Genomic DNA, 11,373 nt, shown 5'->3' with positions numbered 1-11,373 from the left:
AGGAGCCGACAGAGATGCACCCGGACTTTATGTAAGAGGCTCACAGCTTATGTTCACCTGTCGGTCCGAGGGGCAGGCGTCTGGTTTAACGCCCGTCTAGGGGCCTGCTGGGGCGCCCTCCCACGCAGAGGCTGGCCGACACCATCTTTTTTATTTTTAATCGAGGTTTCCTTTTCTCCCCGCAGTCAGCACCATCTTTACATCCTCCCTGTGCCGCAGTCTAGAGCACCAGTGTGTCCCAGGAAGGAGCTTCCACATGTATCTGGTATCCGGCTTTGCATCAGGTACCTTGGTTTTCGTGACTACAGCTTAGGGGGCGCCCTCGATTATCTGGCTGTGGTGCCAAGTGGGGCTTGTGCTCAGTAGGTCCCACAGGACTGTAACCAACAGAGAAAGCTTTTCACCGGCTCCCACCTCCAGGGCACAGCAAGAGGCACCAGTCCGTGAAGGCAGATGACGAGAGTCCCACTGCCCTAGCTCGATCTCTCTTAGTAGGCAACTTCAATACCGCAGTTTCATGAATGGATAGATCACCCAGACAGGGAACCAATAAGGAGACATTTGTTTTAAACAATGTGTTAAAGGAAAGGGACCTAACAGACACACACAGACCACTTCACCCAAAAGTAACAGAATACATGTTTTTCCTAAGTGCACAGGAAACTTTCTAAAGGGTAGATCATTTGTTAAGCCACAAAACAAGTCTTCTTAATTTAAGGTGACAAATCATACCAAGCATCTTTTCTGTCCACGGTGGTATGAAACCAGAAACCAATCACAAGAAGAAAACTGGAAAAAAATCACAAATATGTGAACATTAAATAAAATGCTACTCAACAACCAATGAGTCGATGCCAATGGTGTGATATACATACAGAAAACTTCAAAGACTCACCCAAAAAACTGTAAAAACTAATAAACAAAAAATAGTAAAGTTGCAGGATACAGTATCAATACAGGTGACTCTTGAACAACAAAGGTTTGCACTGAATGAATCCACTTATACGTGACGTTTTTTTCAATAAATACATTATAGCACTGTATGGTCTTGACAGTTGAACCTATAGATGCAGAGGGCCAGCTGAAAGTTACACAGATTTTTGACTGTGTGTGTGGGGTGGGGGCGGTGTTGTTCCTTGCCAGCCTTTGTTATCTGTTCGACAATGGCCATTCCAACAAGTGTGAGGTGGTATCTCATTGAGGCTGTGATTTACATTTTCCTGACAATCAGTGATGTGGAGTATCTTTTCATGTACCTGTTGGCTATGTGTGTCTCTTTTGGGAAAAATGGCTATTTTTTAACTGTTTTTTGGGTGATTTTTTTTTTTTTCCCTGTTGAAGTGTATGCATTCTTTATATATTCTGTATACTAACCCATGTAGAGAATGATTGGCGAATATTCTCTCCCGTTCAGTGATGCCTTCTGCTGCTCAGGAGCTTTTTAATTTGACATAGTCCCACTTGTTTGCATTTGCTTTTATTGCCTTTGTTTTTGGTGTCAAATCAAAAAACAAAAAATTATCACAAGACTGAGATCAAAGAACTTACCACTTGCGTGTTCTTTGAGGAGTTTTATGGTTTCAGGTCTTATATTCAAATAATTTGGTCCACTTTGAGTTAATTTCTGTGTATGATGTTAGATAGTGGCCCCAGCAGCCTACCCAAATTGACACATAAAATTAACCATCACACTGGGACTGAACAGTGAGTTACCCAATCAGCAGTGTCCATCAGAGGCATCATTACTTCTTCATATTTATATGCAGAGAAGACATTTAAACTGATTCCAAAATAAGCACTTATAACCTTGAAAGTTATGGTAGTTTTACCGTTGTTTTTGTTTTGTATAAAAAGAAAATCCATTTTTCTAGTATTTTTTCAGTTGATGTGAAATTCATGTAACTTAAAAGTAACCATTTTAAAGTGTGCAACTCAGGCATTTAGTACAGTAGTTCACAGCGCTGTGTAACCACCACATAGATCAAGTTCCAAAACATTTTCATTACAACAGAAGAAAACTTCATACCCATTGTGATGGTTAATTTTATGCGTCAACTTGGGTTGACAGACGGCAGAGGGAAGATTAGATTACTGACATAGCTGAACTGCTAACTGACTACTGACCTCCAGACTACTTCCGTATGAGAACAATAAATCCTTCTTTGTTTAAGCTGTGTTAGGGTTTCTGCTACTTGTGGCTGAAAGCAATTCTAAATAACACAATGCAAAAAATAACAGCAAATCCACAAAAAGAAAGAAGTTTAAAGAGGGAAAACAGTCTGAATACAATTAGATAAAGAATAAATAAGTTAGATACATAATAATTGTGGGAAAGGAAATAAATCTGTAATTGTTGAAGGTGATAACGGTTGTATTTTTGGAAAACACAGGAAGGTCAACTAAAGAAACTATGACAAAAAAAAGAAAGAAACTATGACAGTAAGAATTCAACAAGATAGTGGGAACAGAACAAACGTAAGGATAACTTTCATTTATCAGCAACAACAGACAGAAGATATAACGGGAAAAGACAGTACTGCTGACCTTTGAACAAGGCAGGGCTTAGACAGGCCAGCCCCTGCACAGCTGGAAATGCCCATAAAACCTGACAGGTGGGTCTCCGTATCTGTAGTTCCACATCCATGGGTTCAACCAACCATGGACCGTGCAGTACTGACTGCAGTATTAACCGAAAGAAAATCTATCTATAAGTGGGCCTGTGCCGTTCAGACCTGTGCTGTTCCAGGTCGAATGTTTGCCGTCACTGTTGTTGAGTCGCTCAGCCGTGTCCACCTCTTTGCAGCCCCATGGACTGTGGCCCACCAGGCTTCTCTGCCCATGGGACCCTCCAAGGCAAGAATACTAGAGGGAGTCATCATTTCCTTCTCCCCAACTATGTCTACAACTTCAAAAAAAAAAAAAAAAAGGATAAAATACTGAGGAATAAAGTTTACAATTAAGACCTATATGAACAAAGCTTTAAACTAGTAGTGAATTCAGAAGAATAGTTAAGCAACTGAATAGTTAAGCATGCTTTAACTATTACTATGCAATACTTAAGCATGCTGTGTTCTTGGATAAGTTATAACACCATAAAGAGCAGAGTCTTCCTAGTATATAAAAGGCATATGAACTCTATAAAAATGCCAGTAATTTTCTTTAATAGACAGACTCAAGTTCACATGAAAAATTATTACAATAAAAGCCAGGAAACTAAAAGAGAAAGCAATGTGGAGAGACTACCCCTACCATATATTAAATCATAATTTAAAAAGCAATTTAAACAATGTGATTCTGATGCATGATTATACATTCTATGGAACAGTTTAGAAGATCCAGAAATAGCTCCAAACATGTGTGGAAATTTACTACACATAAAGGTGATATCAAAGGGTCACTGGGAGACAGACAGGCTTTTTAATTAACTGTACTGGCACAACAGGAAAACAAATTGAATACCTTACACTATAGTAGAATACATTTCAAGTAAATAAAAGATTTAAATGTAAAAATACTCATAAAACCACTAGAAGAAAAACATGAGAAAATTCAAATATACAGTGAGTAGAGAAAGGCTTTCTAATTAAGACTAGGGAATTCCCTGGTGGTCTAGTGGGTAGGACTTTGCACATTCACTGAGGACCCAGCTTCAGTCCCAGGTAGGGGAACTAAGATCCCACAAGCCCGGTGGCACATCCAAAACAAAAAAGACTAAAAGCCTTCCTTATTAAAAAAAAAAAGTACAAGAAGATAGATGGTAAAGTGGATAAAAATATATTTGCAACTCACATCAAAAAGGTAATTATCCTAATAAAGACTTCCTTGGATCTGAAAGACTCCAATAATCCAACAGGAAAAAAGAAAATATGGGCAAAGCACACAAAGAAATCACAGCAAAAGATGTACAAATGGCTCTCATACACACAAAAAGATGTTTAATCGTATCTGTAATAGAGAAATCCAAATCAAAATGATTTTAGTAGACCACTTCCACCTATCAACTTGGCAAAAAAGAAAAAGGCTGGCAATGCAATATTGATACTATGGCAAACAAACCCCCTATTTTATTACTGGTAGGAATATAAATTGCTAAAACTCTTAGCAACTTAGTCATATCTATTAAAATTTCAAATATATATATATTGTGACCTAGCATTCACATTTCTCAAATTTATCCTGCAGCTAAATTTTTCCCACAGGGGAAATGACATGTACAACCATGTACTGCAGCACTATTTGTAAAACACTGGCAGTGGACTAGAAATCCGTCACAGGGGACTGGTTAAATGAAGTCAAGTACGTGCTGACGACAGAACGACATGAAACTACAGCAGAGATACCAGAGAATAAGATCTCCATAGTTCATCGTGACGTGGGAGGAGCAGGTACAGAACTCTGTGTGTGGTGGCCACCCTTTTATATACAAAACAGCAGAGGGGAAGGAGATAAAACTGATCTATAGATTCACATTCACGATCAAAATTTCATAGGGTTTTTTTATGCTAAGAACTGACAAACTGATTCTAAAATTCAAACGGAAATGCCAAGGACCTAAGATAGCCAAAAGGAGAAAGAAAAATAAAGTCAGAGATGCTAGTATCACTTGATTTCAAGAATTATTATAAAGCTATATTCATGCAAAGATGGGCACAATAAAGGACATAAATGGCAAGGACCTAATAGAAGCAGAAGAGACGAAGAAGAAGTGGCAAGAATACACAGAAGAACTACACAAAACAAGTTTCAATGACCCAGATAACCGCAATGGTTAGGTTATCACCCACCTAGGGCCAGACATCCTGGAGTGTGAAGTGGGCCTCAGGAAGCATTACAACGGACAAAGCTAGTGCGTGTGTGGTGGGGGGCGGGGGGCATGGAATTCCACCTGAGCCATTTAAAATCCTAAAAGATGATGCTGTTACAGTGCTGCACTCAAAGTCTTAGTCCTCAGTCACGTCTGACTCCTTGTGACCCCACGGACCGTAGCCCACCAGGCTTCTCTGTCCACGGGGTTCTCCAGGCCAGAATACTGGAGTGGGTTGCATTTCCTTCTACAGGGGATCTTCCCAACAGAGGGATCAAAACCAGGTTTCCTGCACTGCAGGTGGATTCTTTACCATCTGAGCCACCAGGGAAGCCCCAGCAAATCTGTAAAACTCAGCAGTGACCACAGGACTTTGCTGACAAAGGTCTGTCTAGTCAAAGCTATGGCTGTTCCAGTAGTCATGTATAGATGTGAGAGTTGGACCATAAAGAAGGCTCAGCACCAAAGAATTGATGCTTTCAAATTGTGATGCTGAAGAAGACTCGTGAGAGTTTCTTGGCCAGCAAGGAGATCAAACCAGTCAATCTAAAGGAAATCAACCCTGAATATTCATTGGAAGGACTGATACTGAAGCTCCAATACTTTGGCCACCTGACTCAAACAGGCGACTCATTGGAAAAGACCCTGATACTGGGAAAGATTAAAGGCAGGAGCAGAAGGGGATGACAGAGAATGAGATGTTTCGATGGCACAATCAACTCTATGAACATGAGTTTGAGCAAGCTCTGGGAGATAGTGAAGGACAGGGAAGCCTGGCATGCTGCAGTCCATGGGGTCACAAAGAGTCAGACATGACTATAACAACAACAAAAAAATAAATTATATTTAAACCAAAAAAGGATAGTTGAGTTGATATGTTTTCCTACTTAAGTCACAAATCCTCTCAAAAGATTTCCCTAGCCCACATATTCCTCCCTAGACCAGCAACCCTCTGAGGTTTACTTTGCCCCCTTCCGTGACTGGGAATCCAAAGACATGGTGGTTTCCCATTCATGGTTACAGAGAGCAGTGTTCTATTAGGCCATTTATACACACATGTTTTCTCTGACCTCAGAAGAGTCTAACATCTTAAGAAAAAGGAAAGTGAAAGTGAAATCGCTCAGTCATGTCCAACTCTCTGCAACTCCATGGACTGTAGCCCACCAGGCTCCTCCATCCATGGAATTTTCCAGGCAAGAATACTGGAGTGGGTTGCCTTTTCCTTCTCCAGGGGATCTTCCCTACCCAGGGATCGAACCCAGGTCTCCTGCATTGCAGGCAGACACTTTACCATCTAAGCCACCAGGGAAGCCCCCAAGGTCATGTCAAATAAATGGTACCATCAAAAAAAGTTGAGAGAATGTTCCATATTTAAAGACCAGTACAGATTTACCATCCAATCAATTAGCGGCTAAGATAAGCTCATTAGTAGGATGCATAGGGAGAAATAACTCTCGAAATTTTTAAATTATCAGAAATTTGACTTTGGGAATTCCCTGGCAGTCCAGAGGTTAGAACTCTTTGCTCTCATTGCTGAAGGCCTGGGTTCAATCCCTGGTTGGGGAACTAACATTCTACAAGCTGAATAGTGGGGGTAAAAAAAAAGGAGAAAGCGAAAAAAAATGGCCTCAAAACTTTTTGGGGGGGTCATATGGCTCGCAGGATCTTAACTCCCCAACCAGAGATCAAACTTGTGTCCTTTGAAATGGAAGCATGGAGTTCTAATCACTGGACTGCCAGGGAATTCCCCAGCCTCAAAAGTTGAATCAAATTATAATGAAAGTGTTTACAATAAATATGAGGAAGGGAAAGTCTAACATGGAGAGAAATCTAAACCTCCCAACCAAGTATGGTGGTGAAAAGGCCAGGGTGCTCTTGCCAAATTCAGTATACAGGTCACTCACTCCAGAATAACCTATGATCTCCACTTGGAGATCAGTGTTCTTCATTCTCAAGGTGCTGTCACAAGCCCTGGAACGCTTCTGTTTCTTCCCACCAGGGATTAAAGATACTAGAATCTGGATTGTGAAGCCAAGGAAGGAGGGCTCCACAGTCTAGCATTTTGCATCAGGAATCAATTCTCCCAAGTGATAAGAATCAACCTTTAGGCTAGAGGTAAATGTGCCAAATGGGAGTCATCTTGCAGGTTCATTACAAAACGGGTGCTGAGCCAAGCTATGTAACCAGTCAGTCATGGAAATCCTATAGGAGGCTTCGGGTAATCATTTGCTTTCAAATTCTCACCCACCCTCTGCTTATTTTGTGTGACCAACATAAAGTGCAGGCTTCTTGAAGAGTTTAATAGAGGTAACACTAAGGACTATTTCTAAAAATAGAGCTATGGTTCACATTTTTTGAATATTTGCATCAGAATTTCATCACTATAAACATCTTGAGTAGATATTGGGGGCTTCCTCCAAGGCTCAGCAAGAAAAGAACCAGCCTGCAACACAGGAGACTCAGGCTCCATCCCTGGATTGGGACGATCCCCTAGAAGAGGGCATGGCAACCCGCTCCAGCATTCTCGCCAGGAAAAGCCCATGGACAGAGGAGCCTGCCAGGCTGCAGTCCACGGGGTGCAGAGTCGGACACGACTGAAGCGGCTGAGGACACCCTGAGTAAACATGGACCCAGAGAGCTCTTTTTCGTTTACTGGGTTTGTCCAATACTGGGGTACTTCTTACGATTTTCTGACTTGGGGTGAAAATACCTTCACCTGGATCTGCTCCAACAGCAAACAACAATCATCATCAACCGAAAAATTATCAGCTGGGCCTCTGGGACTCCCAGAGAACCCCTAGGAGCCTAAGCTCCTGCTAAACTGGTACCATGACTGCTCTTCAAAATCACCTGGAGGAGATCCACCTCACTGCTTTCAGAGACACAATTCACTGCCTTGAAAGCTTCTCCGGCTCTTCTTCCATCTGACTCTGTCTTCACCTTTCTTCAAGGCTACCCCAAATCCCATGTTATACCCAGGACAATTCAAAGAAACTGGGGTTGGGGGGTCACAGCACTAATCACCACTCGGCAGAAAATCCAAATATAACTTTGTAATCAACCATCTGCAAATTCAACCACCCCCAGAGTGTAGTACTGTCGTATGCTATTGCTGTTTGTTGTAGCCACGCGTTCCAGAAAACAAACTCACTCAGGACAATGCAGATGGTGGAGTGTGGTTTATTATACCAGCGGGCCCAAGGCAGAGTCTCCTCTTAGCCAAGGACCCCGACCAGTTTTTGTGAAAACATTATATACCCTAAGTGTACTTGCTCAAACCCACCTTCCCAAATTCCTTGAAACTAGTCTGGACAAGGTAAAAGAGAGATTTGATCAAAGTTAATCCATGATTCATGTGTCACAAGACTAAACAGTGGATATTTATCAATAGGCCTGTGGTCATATCCCAATAAACAGAATGGAACCTACCACTTTGTCCTGTTACAGAGATAATGAGCATACTCTTTTAGGTGACGGAGAGTCCAAGTACAAGTCCTGAGGCTCTTTTATCCGGGGTCTGGTTTCCCATTGGTATGCCATTTCTATAGACACCGGGCACAGAGTTCAGAGTCCATCGGGAGGGTGACTACGCGTGTAGCCTGATGTGCGCAGCCTGGCCTGAGACAGAGCCCAGATCTGTTTCCTCCTTCACGTTACGGGTTAGTCTGTAAGCCGTGTCAGACTCTTCTGCAACTCCATGGACTGTAGCCCATCAGGCTCCCTTGTCCATGGGACTTCCCAGGCAAGAATACTTAAGTGGGCTGCCATTTCCTTCTCCAGGGGATCTTCCTGACCCAGGGATCGAACTCGTACCTCTTGTGTCTCCTGTGTTGGCAGGTGGGTTCTTTACCACTGAGCCACCAGGGAAGCCAGCATTTTTTTTGGTGGGCGGGGTATGACGACTCATATTGGTTCAAACTCAAGTTCAAGGGTCAACTGTTGTACTTCTTACATTGAACTATAAGGTAAGGAAAGGTGTTGAAGCTGAAAAGTTGGGAGTTTTGAGACTCAGAAAGCTCCTATTTAATGGCCTGAAGCAAGAGAGAGGGCGTTTTCTGAGAGTTGGGGCAGTGGAAAAGATCTGCAAAGTCTGAGATACTTGGAATACTGGCCAGAATTCACTGGGGGTGAAGGAAGGTGGAACAGGAGATGGGGAGGGCCCACCAGCAGCCCTCAGTAGTTTGAAGGCTTGAAAGTTTGGTTTTGTAGGGTCGTGGAACAAAAGAACAATGATTAACTATCAATACCATTTATGTTCTAATTCAGAAGGCTCTCTAGATGTCGAGCACACTCTAGGCATTTCTGTGTAACCTGACCTCATATTGACCTCACAAAAGGAACCTTTCCAGGGGATTATTAGCATTTTTCGGAGGAAAACCCTGAGGCTTGGAGAGGTTAAGGAACGCAATCTGGGTCACACAGGCACAAAGTAAGAGCCCCACGCATCCTGGGGTATCTGGCTTTAGAGCCCCATTATTCACCCTCCTTAAAGGACAGCAGGACTTCAAAATAGTTTCATTCACTTTTAGGGAGACATGATAAGATAAAGGTAGCAGTTGACAACCATGAAGGAGTTCTGGGAATCACAGAAATAACGAACAAACTGAAGTGCTTAAATTTAACTTTACAAGAAAAAGGAAAGTTATGTTTTCAGTTCCTTAAATCAATAGCTTCACCGTAATCATAACCCTACTTTTTTGTCTGCAATTTCAAACCAGTTTTAAATATTAAGCTTTTCTTTTTTGGACTGCTTGGCCGATTCGAAAGCAAACAATTAACCTCCCCTCCCATCCCCCCCAACCCCATTCTCGACCCAGGGACGGGGAAACGTGCACGAAACACGCTCACAGGGATTTTCGCCTCTTCTTTCTCCGAAACTGTTTCGAGGAGCAAATAAAGAGACGGCGCGCCTAGAGCGTTGCCGCGAGCACAACGCGAGGCCCCGCCTTCCCGCCGCACCTGGGAGGTGCGCGCGCACCCGGGAAAGCGCGCCCAGGGGCGGGAACGCGGAAGTGCCCGGAGACAACATGGTGGCTCCGGCGTCACGAGCCCGGAGCGCAAGCCGGCGGCCGGCTACAGTGGCCCGCGGGGGCCCTTATAGTGTTAGAACGCTGACTCTCCTTTGGCTCCTGGTGGAGCGAAGGGGATTTCCACACAGGCAGCCGAAGAACCGTGAGCGGGCGCGGGAACGGAACAGCCAGGACCAACAGAAAAGGGCACCCCCAGCTGGCCAGAGTCGGAGGAAGAGAGAAGAGCAAGGCCATTCATTGAATTCCTTCATTCCCTCCTGAGCGCCGACAAACTTCGGTTTGTTCTTGTGACTCCTTTCCGCGATGCTGTAAAGGGAAGTTCTGCTTCCGGAGAAACTGGACTAAACCAGTCTGGACTGGACTAAACCAGTCCGTCCCACAGCTAGTTATCAAGCGCTTACGGAGTGTAAGGCTCTGTGCTACGTGCCCCCAGAAGGTATGAGCCCCTTGTCACTCTTCGCTGAGTGTGTTCCCTGGTTAGAGAAGGTGCTATGTACTGTGGAGATGGACAGGGCATTCCCTAAGTCCACAGATGCTGGCGCTGTAGACAGGGAGCGTACATCCTGTCTGGACGGTTACGCTATAGTTGATGGGCATGTTGCTGCCTCCTTCAGGGGTTAAAGGGCTTCCCTGGTGGCTCAGATGGTAAAGTGCCTGCCTGCAATGCGGAGACCTGGGTTTGATCCCTGGGTCGGAAACATCCTCTGGAGATGGAAATGGCAACCCACTCCAGTATTCTTGCCTGGAAAATTCCATGGAATTCTATGGAAAATTTCCAGGAGGAGCCTGGTAGGCTACAGTCCATGTGGTCACAGAGAGTCGGACACGACTGAGCAACTTCACTCACCCGGGGGTTAAATGCAATTCACCAGCCACCAGCTGGACACAGGGTCACCTCAAAGATTAGTGTCCCATCAAGTCCTCAAATGATGCTTTTGAACTGTGGTGTTGGAGAAGACTCTTGAGAGTCCCTTGGACTGCAAGGAGATCCAACCAGTCCATCCTAAAGGAGATCAGTCCTGAATATTCATTGGAAGGACTGATGATAAAGCTGAAGCTCCAATACTTTGGCCACCTGATGCGAAGAACTGACTCATTGGAAAAGACCCTGATGCTGGGAAAGACTGAGGTGGGAGGAGAAGGGACCAACAGACGATGAGATGGTTGGATGTCATCACCGACTTGATGTACATGAGTTTGAGTACGCTCCAGGAGTTGGTGATGGACAGGGAAGCCTGGCATGCTGCAGTTCATGGGGTCACAGAGTCGTACACGACTGAGTGACTGAACTGACCATCAGAGTCTTCAAAGTCAGTTTCTGTTGTCAGCTGGGTCCTCGGTAGTGGTAATCAGCTAGCCAGTTCAGCCTTAATGAAAGACAGCCCATGTATCTGAACCCACTCATAGCCTCCAGCCTGTTACTGTAGCCACTTTGTGTATGGTTTCTTTGAACAAGCACTGGGGGACTTGGAGGGTGGGGGAGGGAAGGCCAACATCCCCAGTTTACAAAGACCTCCTCTCCACCTAATGCCTTCTAAG

General features: G+C 44.0%; 1 non-coding gene across 1 annotated transcript; it reads right to left on the bottom strand.

Moving 5' to 3' along the window:
* Positions 1-6,041: 6,041 nt before the first annotated feature.
* On the bottom strand, positions 6,042-6,113 carry TRNAC-GCA (transfer RNA cysteine (anticodon GCA)). Its single transcript has one exon. It is a non-coding gene; the product is annotated as a tRNA-Cys (tRNA).
* Between the last annotated feature and the right edge of the window lie 5,260 nt (positions 6,114-11,373).

Source organism: Dama dama, chromosome 27, assembly GCF_033118175.1.
Source record: "Dama dama isolate Ldn47 chromosome 27, ASM3311817v1, whole genome shotgun sequence".
Taxonomy (NCBI): Eukaryota; Metazoa; Chordata; class Mammalia; order Artiodactyla; family Cervidae; genus Dama; species Dama dama.
Note: the sequence above shows the minus strand (reverse complement) of the source record. Positions and strands in the feature narration are given on the sequence as shown.